Below are 14859 nucleotides of genomic sequence, written 5' to 3' on the forward strand. Positions count from 1 at the left end.
AGGAATGGGTGATGGGCTCATTGGCTCAAATTCACCGCATAACCATATATGGGAAGTCCAGATTTCCGGCTGAGACAGTGAAAGTTATGTACGTAGTTGAACAGTCGTTATCTAGATATGGCACTTCTGGGAAAACAGCCAAGTACGCGGCCTTCGTGTTCAGTTCTGTATCATCTCTGAATTTCTGGACACATCTCTCTCAGCCTTGCAAACTTTTGGAATATCTGATGTAAGGCTACATATAAGTTTTTCTCATTTTAGCTTTGAATAGAACTTGCATACAGGTATAAAAGCATAAAAAACATATGGCAGTATATACATATACCCTCACACCACTAACTGCAAGTTGGAAGGTGCCCAAAACTCAGTGATGGAGGCGTAACTTGAGCTGCTGGCCCCAATACAAAATTCGTAACAGGGCCCCCAACTATAATGTTTCATTCGTAGTACTGGTCTTCCCTCAGGCACTGGGGCCCAGATACAACTTCATCTGCTGCACCCATTCTAGGTATGTCCGTGCTCGGTGATACAACTGATAACGAAGACTTGTACGGACCATTGCGTAATTTAGCATTATTGAGAAATCTCAGCACTACGTGCTCACAGCAACCCTCCAGTTTCATGACAAAATTCTTTCCAGCGACTGAAAGGGGGGATGTATTACCTGCAGATATTCTTCTCTGCCACCCCTCCATACTACTATTACTGCTGGGGACATTAAGGGGTTACTACTACTACTGGGACCACCAACAGGGTCCCTATTACTACTGAGGTCACTACTACTACTGGGACCACCAAAAGGGTCACTATTACTACTGAGGTCACTACTACTACTGGGACCACCAACAGAGTCACTATTACTACTAAGGTCACTACTACTACTGGGACCACCAACAGTGTCACTACTACTACTGGGACCACCAACAGAGTCCCTATTACTACTGAGGTCACTACTACTACTGGGACCACCAACAGGGTCCCTATTACTACTGATGTCACTACTACTACTGGGACCACCAACAGGGTCCCTATTACTACTGAGGTCACTACTACTACTTGGACCACCCACAGAGTCACTATTACTACTGAGGTCACTACTACTACTTGGACCACCAACAGGGTCCCTATTACTACTGAGGTCACTACTACTACTTGGACCACCAACAGGGTCACTATTACTACTGAGGTCTCTACTACTACTGGGACCACCAACAGAGTCACTACTACTACTGAGGTCACTACTACTACTGGGACCACCAACAGAGTCACTATTACTACTGAGGTCACTACTACTACTGGGACCACCAACAGAGTCACTATTACTACTGAGGTCACTACTACTACTGGGACCACCAACAGAGTCACTATTACTACTGAGGTCACTACTACTACTGGGACCACCAACAGGGTCCCTATTACTACTGTGGTCACTACTACTACTTGGACCACCAACAGAGTCACTATTACTACTGAGGTCACTACTACTACTGGGACCACCAACAGGGTCCCTATTACTACTGAGGTCACTACTACTACTTGGACCACCAACAGAGTCACTATTACACTATTACTACTGAGGTCACTACTACTACTACTGGGACCACCAACAGAGTCACTATTACTACTGAGGTCACTACTACTACTGGGACCACCAACAGGGTCACTATTACTACTGAGGTCACTACTACTACTGGGACCACCAACAGAGTCACTATTACTACTGAGGTCACTACTACTACTGGGACCACCAACAGGGTCCCTATTACTACTGAGGTCACTACTACTATTTGGACCACCAACAGAGTCACTATTACTACTGAGGTCACTACTACTACTGGGACCACCAACAGGATCCCTATTACTACTAAGGTCACTACTACTACTGGGACCACCAACAGGGTCCCTATTACTACTGAGGTCACTACTACTACTTGGACCACCAACAGAGTCCCTATTACTACTGCGGTCACTACTACTACTGACACCACCAACACGGTCCCTATAACTACTGAGGTCACTACTCCTACTACTACTGGGACCACCAACACGGTCCCTATAACTACTGAGGTCACTATTGCTACTGGGACCACCAACAGGGTCACTATTACTACTGGGACCGATTCTGTATCGTATTTTCGTCCATTCAAGAAGCCTGACACAATCTTTAGACTGCCTAATTAAGGCCGCCTGCACACTGCTGAGCCGGATTCCGCATGCAAGAGCCCGCAGCGGAATCTGACCCTGACCTCAGCCGGCGTCCGCGCGTACCTGTAATTTCGCTTCTTTATCTGTACTGCGGATGGACCCGTGGCTCATTGTCGGATATGTGCAGTACAGATTTTTTTCAAATGTTTATTTATTAAAATTCCAGTCAGGTTGCGGATTTCGGATCCTTGTCTAGCAATGGCGCGGAATTCGCAACCTGACCGCCATGTTAATAGCGGACAGGATGCAGATCAGACGGCTTCTATTGACTTCAATAGAAGCTGTACGTGCAGAGCCCGCGCAAAAATGAAGCATGCTGTGATTTTTTTTTTCTTTGCTCGCGGAAACCGCAATTGGTTTCCGCCCGCAGGTGTGCAGGAAAAAGCTATTCGCTGTGGACCCTGGAGGCGGACGCCCACCGCGGATTCCTCAGCAAAAATCTGCCCATGTGCAGGCCGCGTTTCACAGTGCATTTGTAGCGTTGAACTAGCTCATGTGACCAACACCGGCCAATCAAAGAGCAGTGTACATGCTCTGCCATTGTTGCATTCAATCTGATATGACTGCAAATCTTTTTATTATAAAAGTAAGAAACATAATAAAGGATAACAAAATAACAGAAACATTGCCAAAATAAAACATAATTTACCAACCCAAGTCATAAAATATACAATAATCAAAACCAAGAGATGAGAACCGCTGCGGCCGCAGAACCAGTCACACCCATTTATATACAAACAAATGAAAAAAACATAACTCATATCTCCGCAGATTCCGTGTGCTAAAGAGAAAACACAAACACATATTAGTTATCATATTTAAACATGTACCCAATACCATACGCCCCATACTGCTATATCCCATACCCATATACCCCATACAGATATTACCCATATACCCCATACCCACACCCTGGTCCACTGCCAACACCTACCAATATGTGAAATACAATACACACATATATAACTCGCTCCGGATTTCACAATGAGAATCCGCCCGTGTGCTGGAGGCCTTATTTATATAGCGCCAACTTATTCCGCAGCGCTTTCAGGTAATTGATATATTCTTGGATTTGGTGGGGGTCTCAGCGGTGAGCCCCCACCGCTTAGACTTTTATAGCTTATCCCATGGATAGATGATACAAGTGTTTTCTGGTACAACCCTTTTAATCCCACCAGTTGGGATCTGGGATCACTGCAGGGGTACCAGGCCATCACTCAGCAAGGGGTCTCAGGGAATGTTCATTTGTGGCAAACAGAGACACAACTATTGAAATGTTGAATTAGTCTAATGAGTTCTAGATGTCTTCTTTTTCCAGCAGAGTGACGCAGCGTATTACGCATCTCCTAGCATATTGCGCATCTCCTAGCGTATTATGCATCACCTAGCGTATTATGCATACATTTGTGCACACCCTCCCGTCCCGTTGACTTCCATGTGAACTTTTGGTTCGCCAATGCCCAGGAAGGTTAAACCTGCCGCGGTTTATTATGTGTAACTGAAATGCGCAGGAAAAATACAGACATGTGAAGGAACCCATTTTATTCTCTGCGTATTGCGCCCGCAAATTTTGAAAGCGCAAATAAACCTGTGTGATGCCGGTCTTATAAAGAAAAGAGAAGTTTTGAGCTTTCTATTCGTGCACATTTGCACCGTGCGCCTTTTTTTTTTTCTTCCCTCGTTCCCTTTAAAAATAGTGAGCTGCTCTCACACCTGCGTTACGGTCAGTTCAGGGTTTCCGTCTCTTTGCTCCCTTTTTAGAGGAGAGAAACTGAAATAAAATGGGGAAAAAGAGGATCCGTTTTTTACCCGTTGATGTCAATGGGGTTTAAAAAAACAGAAAGGAAATGGAAATCCTTCCACTCCGTGCGGTGTCCGGGGGCAGGAAAATAACGCTGCAGACTGCGCTATTGTCCTATGTAAAAAAAAATGGAAACCTAATGCAGGAGAAGAGGCGGAGCTGACACATCTCTCTCTTCAGTCTTACATACGATGTTATTATGTTAGAAGCAAACTTAAGTCTGTCTGTTTTTTGGTTTGTTTTTTTTAAACCCCATTGAAATCAATGAGAAAAAAACCCGGATCCGTTTCATTTCAGTTGCTTTCCTCCAAAAACAGAGCAGAGATATGGAAAACCATAACTGACTCCAACGCAGGCGTGAAAGCAGCCGAAGGGTGGACACCCACTGGCGTTTTTTTCTCCACTGCGCTGCGAGAATAAAGGTAAAGTCTCGCAGCGCAGTGTGGGAAAAAAACGGCATCACGCCGGGATATCGCCAGTCTATTCAATGGGGCCAGCGGCAGCAGCGCCAACCCCATTGAAAACATAGAGAGAATGCTGCGGACTTCTGCTACAGCTGTGGAAGGAGTTTCCTTCATCCCCGCGGGAGAGGCGGGATAAGGCGGAGCAAATTCCCGGAACTTAGCCCTACCCCCGTTCCGCCTCCTCTCATTGCAAATAGTGCAGATGGGCGGAGAGGGGGCGGGAGTTCAGAGCACTGATCCCGACTCTTCCAGCCTCCTCCCCCTGCAGAGAGAGACGCCGTATATTGGCTGGGCGTGAAAACCCGGTGAAAATACGGTCGTCTGAATGCACCCTTAGGGTAGTTGCACAGGGGCGATTGCGATATCACTGCAAAAAAAAAAAAAAACGCCGCAAAATCGCGTCTTTGTTTTTTTTAGTGTCAGCACTGCTTTTTCCCGTAAAGACGTCGCTGCCGCTTGCAATTTTATTGCGAGAAAGACAATAGGTCTTTTCAATGTTAAAAACGCATCGCATGAAAATCACAAGTTCGTGCGCTGTAATGCGATAAAACGAAGGCTCCATAGGGAGACATGGGCGATTTACAAAAAAAAAGGAGCAAAATGCAAAACGATAGGACATGCCATGATTTTTTTTCACGCAATTCTGAGTGAAAACATTGCAAATCTGAAGGAAACCGTTGAAAAGCATGGGCTTCCTAATTCTGCGTCATCACGTGCGCTCGCATCTCGCAAAAATCGCACGATTTTATCGTCCGTGTGGTATTAGCCTTTTTTTGTTAATTTGAACGATTTTTTTAAAAAGATAATCGTTGGGTGTGAAAGGGGCTTTCGACTATCCCAGTGTTTCCATTATTTGCGTGCCCCCTCCCACCTATAGCTACTTTATGTCACACTGTTTCCTGCCATTGTCACACACTACAGGTGATCACGTGCAGCTGAGTCACACTATAACCCAGGAGGAATTGTTCTAGTAAGGACCCAGCTCAGGGCAGGTCAGCACCAAGATAACAGGACTGGCAGCACCCAGGCAATGACAGCTCACAGCCTTGTGTAAAGGAGTGGTTTTCTTAAGGACGTACAAGATCAGAGTCTCCTTTTTCTTTTTGCAGGTGCCCAGAACCCAAAATCCTACATCTATCCCCTACAACCTTAATTAACAATTATTTTTATACCCCAAAATCTGCTCTTCACATCTTAGGGAATCTTGTAGTCCTTCCCAAGTTCCAGGCCACCTTAACAGCAACGTTCTGAGGGCATAGCTTGTGGGCGAGTCCATTGTGTCCAGGAGGGGGGTGAGCCTGCTGCAGTTTCATATTTTATAGTGTAAATCTGTTCTCCAAGTTGGTAAAAATCTTGAAAAACGATAAAAACGGAACTTTGTGATGTTTCAGAGCAGATAGAGGACAGGTGAAGGCCGACATTTATGGTGAGGTGGAAGGGGTGTCAGTGACTCCCCCCGGCGGATACTATTTATAGCATCAGCTGGTGCAATATAAAGAATGGTTGGAGTGGAGAATGTGAGCAGTGCCCGCAGGAGCTGCTGCCGGAGGAGGGTGGTCGTGGGGGGCACTGAGCCCTGGCACAGTATGAAGTGAGGGCTGCCAGTCTGGGGCACACGCGGGTGAGTACACTAACATTCCAGGCTTGTACCCACTGGGGGTGGCACATACATGATGGGGGGGAGAAAGGAATCTGCAGTGATCTCATCAGGGTTTAACCCCCTCACTGCCATCCTCCCTACTTCAGGGGGCTGCGACCACCAGCAGGCCATACGTGCAGTGGAAGAAGATCTGAGATTGCCCTGTGTGATGCTGATTTGCAGGCATGCAAGGGTTAACAACTCCTGCTACTTACAGGAGCCTCTAGAATCTTCCTAGAACCTGGGGGGTGATGAAGGGGTTATTGGTGATTTTTATAATTCTTTGTACTCAATTCTGGTCTGAGAATTAGACTTTTTTTTTATTTTTATTTTTTTCTTTACCCCGTACGTTTTTGCCTTTAGAGTGCTGGCGACAACTTGTTAGAGGAATCTGCCGCAAGAAACGGACGGGAACGCGGCTTACAAGGAGGAATTTACATAGGACTGCTGTGTTTTGTAAGACTTGCATACGTGCTTTGGGCTCGTTCTTGTGCCGGAGGATTGTTCTAGTTGCAGGCAGGCTGGGACTTGTAGTGCGCTGACAGGTTCTAGCATGCGGCTGGTGCCGGTTGATGCCAAGTCCAGTGCCAGGTCCAGGCTGTCATGTGCTCGCTCACTGCCGGGTACAGGAATGACGTGACAATTACCGTAACTCTCAGGTCTCGCTTACGTGTTGACATGGCGCGATAATAGAATATCCGCATTTCTGGTGTAATGAAAACTAACTTTTGTGGAGTGTTTGTTAGGTGGTTCTGCTGCAGCCGTTCTTGTGCCGCTACAGGGCGGGCGCTTCTGCCTTCACTTTCAGTTTGGCCACACTTGCAGAGTCCTGGAGTATTAGGGCTCATTCACATGGCGCTTTACCTCCGTTCAGGGCTGCCACGCAATTGTTTGATTTATTTATTTTTTGTCAATGGGGCTTTCTAATGTTAAAAACGTATCGCACAAAAAATCGCAAAGCACAAGCTTGCGATGTGTTTTTAACATTAGAAAGTCCCCAAAATGCAAGTATGCGGGAGCCCTCCGGCTTTCCGTCACTGGAGGAATGGATAACCCCCAGTCCGGGAACAGAAGGGTCACTTTAATTAAAAGGGTTTTCCAGGAATATACATTGATGGCTGATCCTTTAGTATCAGCCATCGCTGCAAATCCAGCAAGCAGTGAAGCCCCTCCAGTATTAACCCCCACACAGCGGCTAATCCACTCCGGTGCCCCAAGGAGCTGATGCTCTAAGGAGCGATCATCAACGTGCACTCATTGTCCAAACCAAACATGGATTCATCACTGAACACAACCCAGTTCCCCTCCGCAGCGTCCTGAGCCCGGTCGCCTAGTGTGCCCTCACACATCCACTGGTCCCATCACCTCCCAACAGCCTGGTCAGACACTCCTCTCTACTGGTGGTCTGCAGGGGGCGTCCTGAGCCCGGTCGCCTAGTGTGCCCTCACACATCCACTGGTCCCAACACCTCCTAACAGTCTGGTCAGACGCTCCTCTCTACTGGTGGTCTGTAGGGGGCGTCCTGAGCCCGGTCGCCTAGTGTGCCCTCACACATCCACTGGTCCCAACACCTCCTAACAGTCTGGTCAGACGCCCCTCTCTACTGGTGGTCTGTAGGGGGCGTCCTGAGCCCGGTCACCTTGTGTGCTCTCACACATTCAGTGGTCCCAACACCCCCTAACAGTCTGGTCAGAATGGCCGGTGGGGGACAATTCATCGATATGACCCTCCAGCTTCTCACATCCCAATAATGCGCCCCTCTCAGACTCTGGTAACGGGGTGAAATCTCTTCTCTGCGTCGTAGAGGCGTCTAGTGGTCAACAAGCTCTACACAAGGGAAAGAAGAGGTTACTGCACACAAGGAGCCTCCGAGAGCTTTTTATAGGGTCACGTTGACTTCAATGAGAGCCGTGCCAGCCACTACACAGAGGTCGGCACGGAGACTTCTGCTGTTTCTGCTCTGACCTCCTGTATTTGTGGCATTGACAGCATGCGCCCGCTCAGCTGACTGGTTGGGGTCCCAATTGGGCTGATGGGAGGAAAGACTGCTGGGCAGAATGCTGGGCTTCACATCCCCAGAACTCAAAATCAGAACTTGCAGATCTGAAACGCGGCGCAAACAGCAGTAAATGAGGGGAATGATGTAGTTTAGAAAACTTGTTCATAAACTGCTGTACGGGATCACCTGTCCGCCACCTAGCTGTGGGGCTGCAGAGTCTGTACGTATTCTACACCAAATCCTCAATGAAATCTGCTTTGTGGACATGGCGGTCGACTGGCTTCACACAATGGTTTTGTGAAAAATATCACTCTTTACATCGTGCCTTCACTGTGTTGTGTTTTTGTTTTTTTTCTGGCTGCGCATTGCTGTAAAGGCTTCAGCGACCTGTAAAGCGCTACATGCGACGCGTCCTGGTTTGTTTTGCTTTTGTGACATGTTTGGCGTTGGTGACGTCCCGTTCTAAACACGGCGCGCTCCGGTACGGCTTCCCCTCCTTATTGGCTTTATAGGAGTTCCAAAAAAGATGTAATGAAATCCTTAAATACCAGTAAAGCTGCATATTACGTAGAAGAAACGCCGGACTGTAAGACTGTGGGGGTCATTAAAACGAAAACGTGGCGACAGAAACTAGGAATACAGGACAACTCTGAAGGAAGAGCCGGACTTGTGTTAATATCCATCATGGAACAACTATAAAGTGTAAAAGCAGTTCCTGCTTAATTTTGGTGTCTGTCCCTTTAAGGCAATAATCCGTGAAAAATCTCTTCCAGAATCTAGAACTTCACTTGTCTGAAGTGTATAAACAGAAATCCTGTAACGAGGCTCTCGGATTACAGAACGCGGTACAAGAAAATATTTATCATGTGACCTTGAAGGTGCTGGATGTGGGGCCACAGAGCTGTAGGGGGGCGTCCGGACCCTCCTATACATTGACTCTCTTCGCATGCCCTGCTTGTTCAGTGTCTGCATGGTGCTCATATCTCTTTAAATTCGATCTCTGCTTCTAGCTGCCGTCTGACACTTGTACTTTCTGGGCAATTACATTGGGGAGCGCGATGGGTGCAAATGTTGGAGATGGCGCTCGCAGCATATTCGCATTATGAGGAATATTAAAGTGTCGTTCTAGTTCATAACTCTGTCCCGGTGGAGTATATTATCTGCCATCCCTCCGACCCACCGGTTCTGGGTGTTTTTCAGCGGTCAGAGATGGCCTCTGCAAACTACCTAATCCCCTGGGAACCGGGTCCAGAAACTGGTATGTCCCTTTAAGGCCCTTGCACACACTGCATCGGTAAGACGCCGTAATTGTGATGTTGCATTGTTCCCCCCCCCACCCACCCCATCCTGTTCCCCATAATCCCAGTTTGTCATAGTACGTCTTGATTTCACAGAACATTCAGGAGCGTCGCTCAGCGTCTCCATGGCGATACCACACAAGAGGGGATTCCTGGTCTTCTCCTTCCTCAGAGAGGATGTAATTGTGAAGTGGACGATTGTCCCGCGGACATCCATCACCAGAGGCGGGGGACCAGGAATAATCCATATATTGTAGAAGTTACCCTGGGAAACTCACTGGGCAGCAATACAGCATTAAAGGGCCAGTCGTGGCGTAATAAGAGGCTGATATCTATCACACACGACGTAGAAGCCTGAGGATATATTGCTACTAGCGCGTTATGTGACTGATATCAGCCGCTCCTCCGTATAATGCTCCAGTACTGATATAACCTCCAGACACTTACCTCATATCTGTACTGGAGCCGCAGATATCGGTCACATATTTGATGTAAATGTTTCTGGACTTCATGTGATGGATATCAGCCGCTGCGCTTAAAATGCTGCAGTACTGATATGATGTAAATGTCTAGGGGTAATATATCCATACTGGCGTGTTATGTGACAGATATCAGCCGCTCCTCCATGTAACGCTCCAGTACTGATATAACATCCAGACATTTTACTTCAAAATATCCATACTAGAGCGGCTGATATCCGTCACATGAAGTCCAGAAACCTTTACATCAAATATGTGACTGATATCAGATGCTCTTATAACACTCCAGTACTAGTATAACCTCCAGACATTTACTTCATATCTGTATTGGAGTGTTATAAGAGGGCAAGCAGATATCAGTCATATAACGCACAAGTATTGATATTCCTGACCCCTTCCTCGCAGTACATGCATTGTTTTACCTCTCACTATTCTTCACGTTCCCCCGGAACGCATGGACAATTGATTTTAATGGGACACTCAAACACATTGCATGCCGCAAGTGCGATGTGATGTTTCCCATTGAAATCAATGAGTAACACTTGCCGATCCTCCAGCGTGCGTGAAACAAGTGCTGGAGGATCGCACTTTCATTTTTGCATGAAATGGGGGTCAGTGTCCCTTTAAGACCACTGCACTTGTTTTCACCTTCTAGAACTGTCCCATGACATCACTACACCAATTGCTAAAGCCAATATACATGATGACATCACTGCACACTGTGGGAAGGATACAGCGCTTGTCTTGTGCTTAAGGAGTAACTTTTATTGCGCCCCCCCACCGGCGCCATATGTTCATAGTTTTCTTTCAGCCACTTGTTGCTATGCCAGTCTGTCCCGTGTGAGGACTGCAGTGGCGGCGGTGATCTGAGGGTGGCCGCTTGCGATTCCAACACTTGTGGTCGGTGTCGGATAACCTGTATCTAACACCCCTCCCCCGCTGCATCCCAACTACAGTCGGTCCTTGTGTTCCGCAGATACCATTATTATTTTAGTGTCTTCCACCTTTGTATCCCTTCTAATGGCGAGGAGCGGCTGCGGTTAGTTGGCTATAATTAGTCCCTTTAAGGCCTGAGACAAGTGTTGGGTGCGGACCTTGCAGTTGGCGCTGCCAGGCGGTCTCCTCATTCCTTCAGTGCACACTCCTACAGCTGTGTGGCATAAAGCTGGCGGCGCCGGCATCCACGTTACTGTGTAGATAGATCTTATTCCATAGTTCCTGGCTCTGCAGCGCTCCTATCTGCGAGGGAGCTATAGCATTGTTCATCTGCAGGTTCCTGAATAGAATGCTAGGACAGCAGTAAAGACTGACGCACAGGCAGGTAACTATAGGAAAGGAGAGATGTAACAGCGTGGGTTTAGGATGTATAGAAAGCTGGGTGTCAACCCCTACGGATAATGGGAATGGTGACCTTTTGTGGTGGTCATCCTCTGATGACCTAGTAACTCTATGATTGAACAGGTGATCAGAAGTGTCCAGATTATACACCTTATTCAGGAGGTTGGAGCATGCTGGGAGTTGTAGTTGGATATTAACAAATGCTCTAAGTTGGCAGAAGTATTGGGACACATAGAAGGCGACTAAATTTTGGTTTTATTCCCATTTCTCAGTCCAATGTTCAGCCTCCGTGACTGCAGTCCCCCTCCGCGGCCGCTTTCCACCAAGTTCCCCTAGCTGTGTGGAGGGATTTGCCTCCGTTCCTCGAGAAGCTTTAGATAGTGATGGGGGAAGATGACGGGCGTGTTGGGCGCACGGATACAACATTCAAGTTCACCCCAAAGACTCTCGATGGGATTGAGATCCAGACTTTGGGCGGCAATGAAGTTTGCTCCCCACAAGCCTGAACCCTGCGTTCCGTATGACACGGCGCTCGGTCATGTTGTAGAGACATGGTGCTGTACCCAAGTATTGCCTCAGGGTAAGGGATGCCATATTGTCCAGACGCCTCTGTACGTGGTGCTGAGGGTGGTCTTCACTATAACCAATGGTCCTTCCCAGCAGAACCCCCCCCCCCCCCCCCCCCCCCCCCCCCCCCAACACCATAACAGAACCTTCTCCAAACCTCACTATTGGGATGATGCAGCCGTGTAGAAACCGCTCTCCAGGTAACCACCACACCCAAGTGCCGCCATCCGATCGGAAGACGGTGTACCGTGATTCAGCTTCCACTCACTTACAGTCCGACGCTCCGAGCCCCATCGCAGGCGCCGCTGTGCAGTCACTGCTGTGATGTATGCTGCCGCTGGTCCATGCCATTCCCTACGGAGTGTTCTGGTGCTAATGCATGCCCCAATGGCCTGTGAGACCTGAGCGAGGGCAGCCGATCTGTGTGATGTCTTCACAACTCCTACAAGGCTTCGTTATCCACGTTCTGTCAGTTTATGAGGTCTCCCTGAACGTGGCGGAACCGCACACACCGGATGGTCTCCATCCCCCAATAACATGGCCAACAGCCATGGAAGATCCAGAAGCTGCAGTGTCCTCTAGTGATTGGTTGGTGACATCCCTCCCGCCAGACCCTGTTGTCGGCTTTGCACCTGGTGACATTCGCACACACGCTCTGCACCTGGTGACATTCCCCTGCCAGACCCCGTTGTCGGCTCTACACCTGGTGACATCTGATGGCTTCTGAGATATAATGTGTGATCCTCTCTTTTATGCGTAGTACTCACACATCACCTGAAGGCCCCAGGACTGGGGGGAGAGCAAATACTGTTGTCTGCTTAGTGTATTAACACTTCGCTGTCCACAGCTCTCTTCGGTGGTCCACTCATGAAACTTACAACAAAGCCTGTGTTATTGCCGGTCACTTCGTTGAAAGCACAACTTTTGGACTACTTTAACGATAAGCTCTGCCCCCTCGCCTGCCGTGCCATCCACTTAAACAATTGCAGATGTGATGTGGCTCAGGCTGACTTGGATAAATCCGCTGGGTTGCGCTTGGAGGGCATGGCTCTGGACGTGTCTTCTACTGAGCGACTTCTCTTCTCTGCGCTTGTGATTCATTACTGGAGACGCGGCGCCTTCAGACGGCAGATTTTCTTAATTATCAGCTGCTGTGGTGAGTGGCGCTGCTCGTCACCCTGGTAGTATGAGGCTGGCATCTGCCACTTAGTGTCTGTGCGTGGTGTGAGCTGAGATCAGATAAGCTCTAGTTGTGGCATTGGGCTTCTAAAATCCACTGACTTCTCATCAGTACTTTACAGGTTAAATCAATGCATTTGCCAGATCTAGTACAATTGTAGCAATCTGCCATATTCTGGACCATCAGAAGGATTTGTATCGGAGTAGATATTCCACCACTGAAACTCCTGTTCTCCAGTTGGTCTGATAATCCGGCACAGGATATGGAGAACCAGTTAAGAGACTTTCAGACTCTCGCATAGGAGTTCAGTGAACTTTTCTACAACCAGCCAACCCCCTTGATGCCGAGGCCACCGTGAGACTGCGAAAAATCCTGAGGCCCGATTCACATGGCGGATGGAACTGCAGAATGGACATGGAATCCATGGTGATTGCTCGTTATTTCTGTGACATCTGCGTGTCTGCCGTAGTTTACACTGACGAGCCATAGCCTGCGGTATGTCAATGGGTTATGAAGTGGCGGTAGCATCGGGGACACTTGGGAAGCTCGCACCGGTATAGGTTATGACTGCAGTTAGACACGGGGCAGCACGCTCATGGCAAGGCAACTTGAGTTATCGGAGTTGGAACGAGGCAAGATGGTGGGTGCCCGACAGATGGGGGCGTTCGATTTTCAAAGTTGTGTGGACATTTAACATTTCTTGCTCTGCAGTGTCGGGTTTGTACTGGGAATACATCGTAGAAGGCATTGCCACTCACAGTAGCCACCTGGGTGCTTAATGATTGCGAACGATGGCGCTTGGCTAGACTTGTCACTGCGAACAGACAAGCGACTCTGGCAGAAATCACATCCACACATCTATATCCCGCAGGTCCGTGCAGCGTTCTTTACCCTCCATGGGATATGGGCGTATCAGACCCACCAAAGCACCGCTATGATCACCACGATTCCAGACACAGCGCCAAACCTGGTCTCATGAGGACTGGCAACATGTAGCGTGGTTCGATGACTTTCGGTACCAATTGTGTCATGCAGCTGATAGGGTTTGCGTGTGGTGCAGACCTCATGAAGCCATGGACCCCTGTTGTCTACAAGGCACTGTGCAGGCTGGAGGTTCCATACTGGTGTGGGGTGTTATGTCATGGGTTGGCTCCAGTAGTCCTTAATGTCATTGACCAGTGCCCGCTATGGATCACTGCTTGGTGACCATTTGCAGTCCTTTATGGACTTTGTCCCCCACAATGATGGATATTCCAGCAGGATAACTCATCGTGCCATCAGGCTCAAGTTGACCAGAATTGGTTGGAGGAACATTCTGGAGAGTTCCTATGAATGGTGCGGCCAACACGTTCACCCGACATGATCCCAATCCAGCATTCATGGGATGTGGAGGAGGGGTCGCTTCACTGGAGATCCTTCTCCCTACAAATACCCCGGAGCTGTGGGGGGCTATCCAGACGACTCTACATCTCCCCCAGATGCCTTCTGTCCACTTGCGGAATTGATACCCTGTTGAATTGCTTCACTTCAGGCTAGAGGGGCCTGCACGATATTAGTTCCTGTCCCATGACTTCTGGCATGGCGCAGATTGTACACCAAGCTTGGCAGTGAAGTATATACCTATATCCCAATCGTGTGGTTTTTCACAAGTGACAGCTTACACAAATATTCCCCAAAGTGGATGGTTTTGTGGATGTTCGTGACGGGGTTGATTTAAAACTCCTTCTAAATGGAGGTTCGTATGTTGAGAGGCAAGTATACAATTCCATGTGACCGTAGTATATAAGACCGTCTATATTATACTCTACTCCCCCGGTTACACTGAAGCTCCATGCAGAAGATCATTGGGGAAGTTGCTCTTCCTCTGTCCAGGTACTGAAGCAGCAGGA

General features: G+C 48.3%; 1 protein-coding gene across 1 annotated transcript in view; it reads left to right on the top strand.

Moving 5' to 3' along the window:
• Nucleotides 1-5962: 5962 nt before the first annotated feature.
• Nucleotides 5963-14859, top strand: part of MRAS (muscle RAS oncogene homolog) — a 29346-nt gene continuing 20449 nt past the window's right edge. Inside the window, exon 1 of the mRNA XM_066575576.1 lies at nucleotides 5963-6091. The gene's annotated coding sequence lies outside the window, so the exon portion shown is untranslated. The remainder of the gene's footprint in view (nucleotides 6092-14859) is intronic.

The sequence above is a fragment of the Eleutherodactylus coqui genome, chromosome 8 (assembly GCF_035609145.1).
Source record: "Eleutherodactylus coqui strain aEleCoq1 chromosome 8, aEleCoq1.hap1, whole genome shotgun sequence".
NCBI classification, from domain to species: Eukaryota; Metazoa; Chordata; class Amphibia; order Anura; family Eleutherodactylidae; genus Eleutherodactylus; species Eleutherodactylus coqui.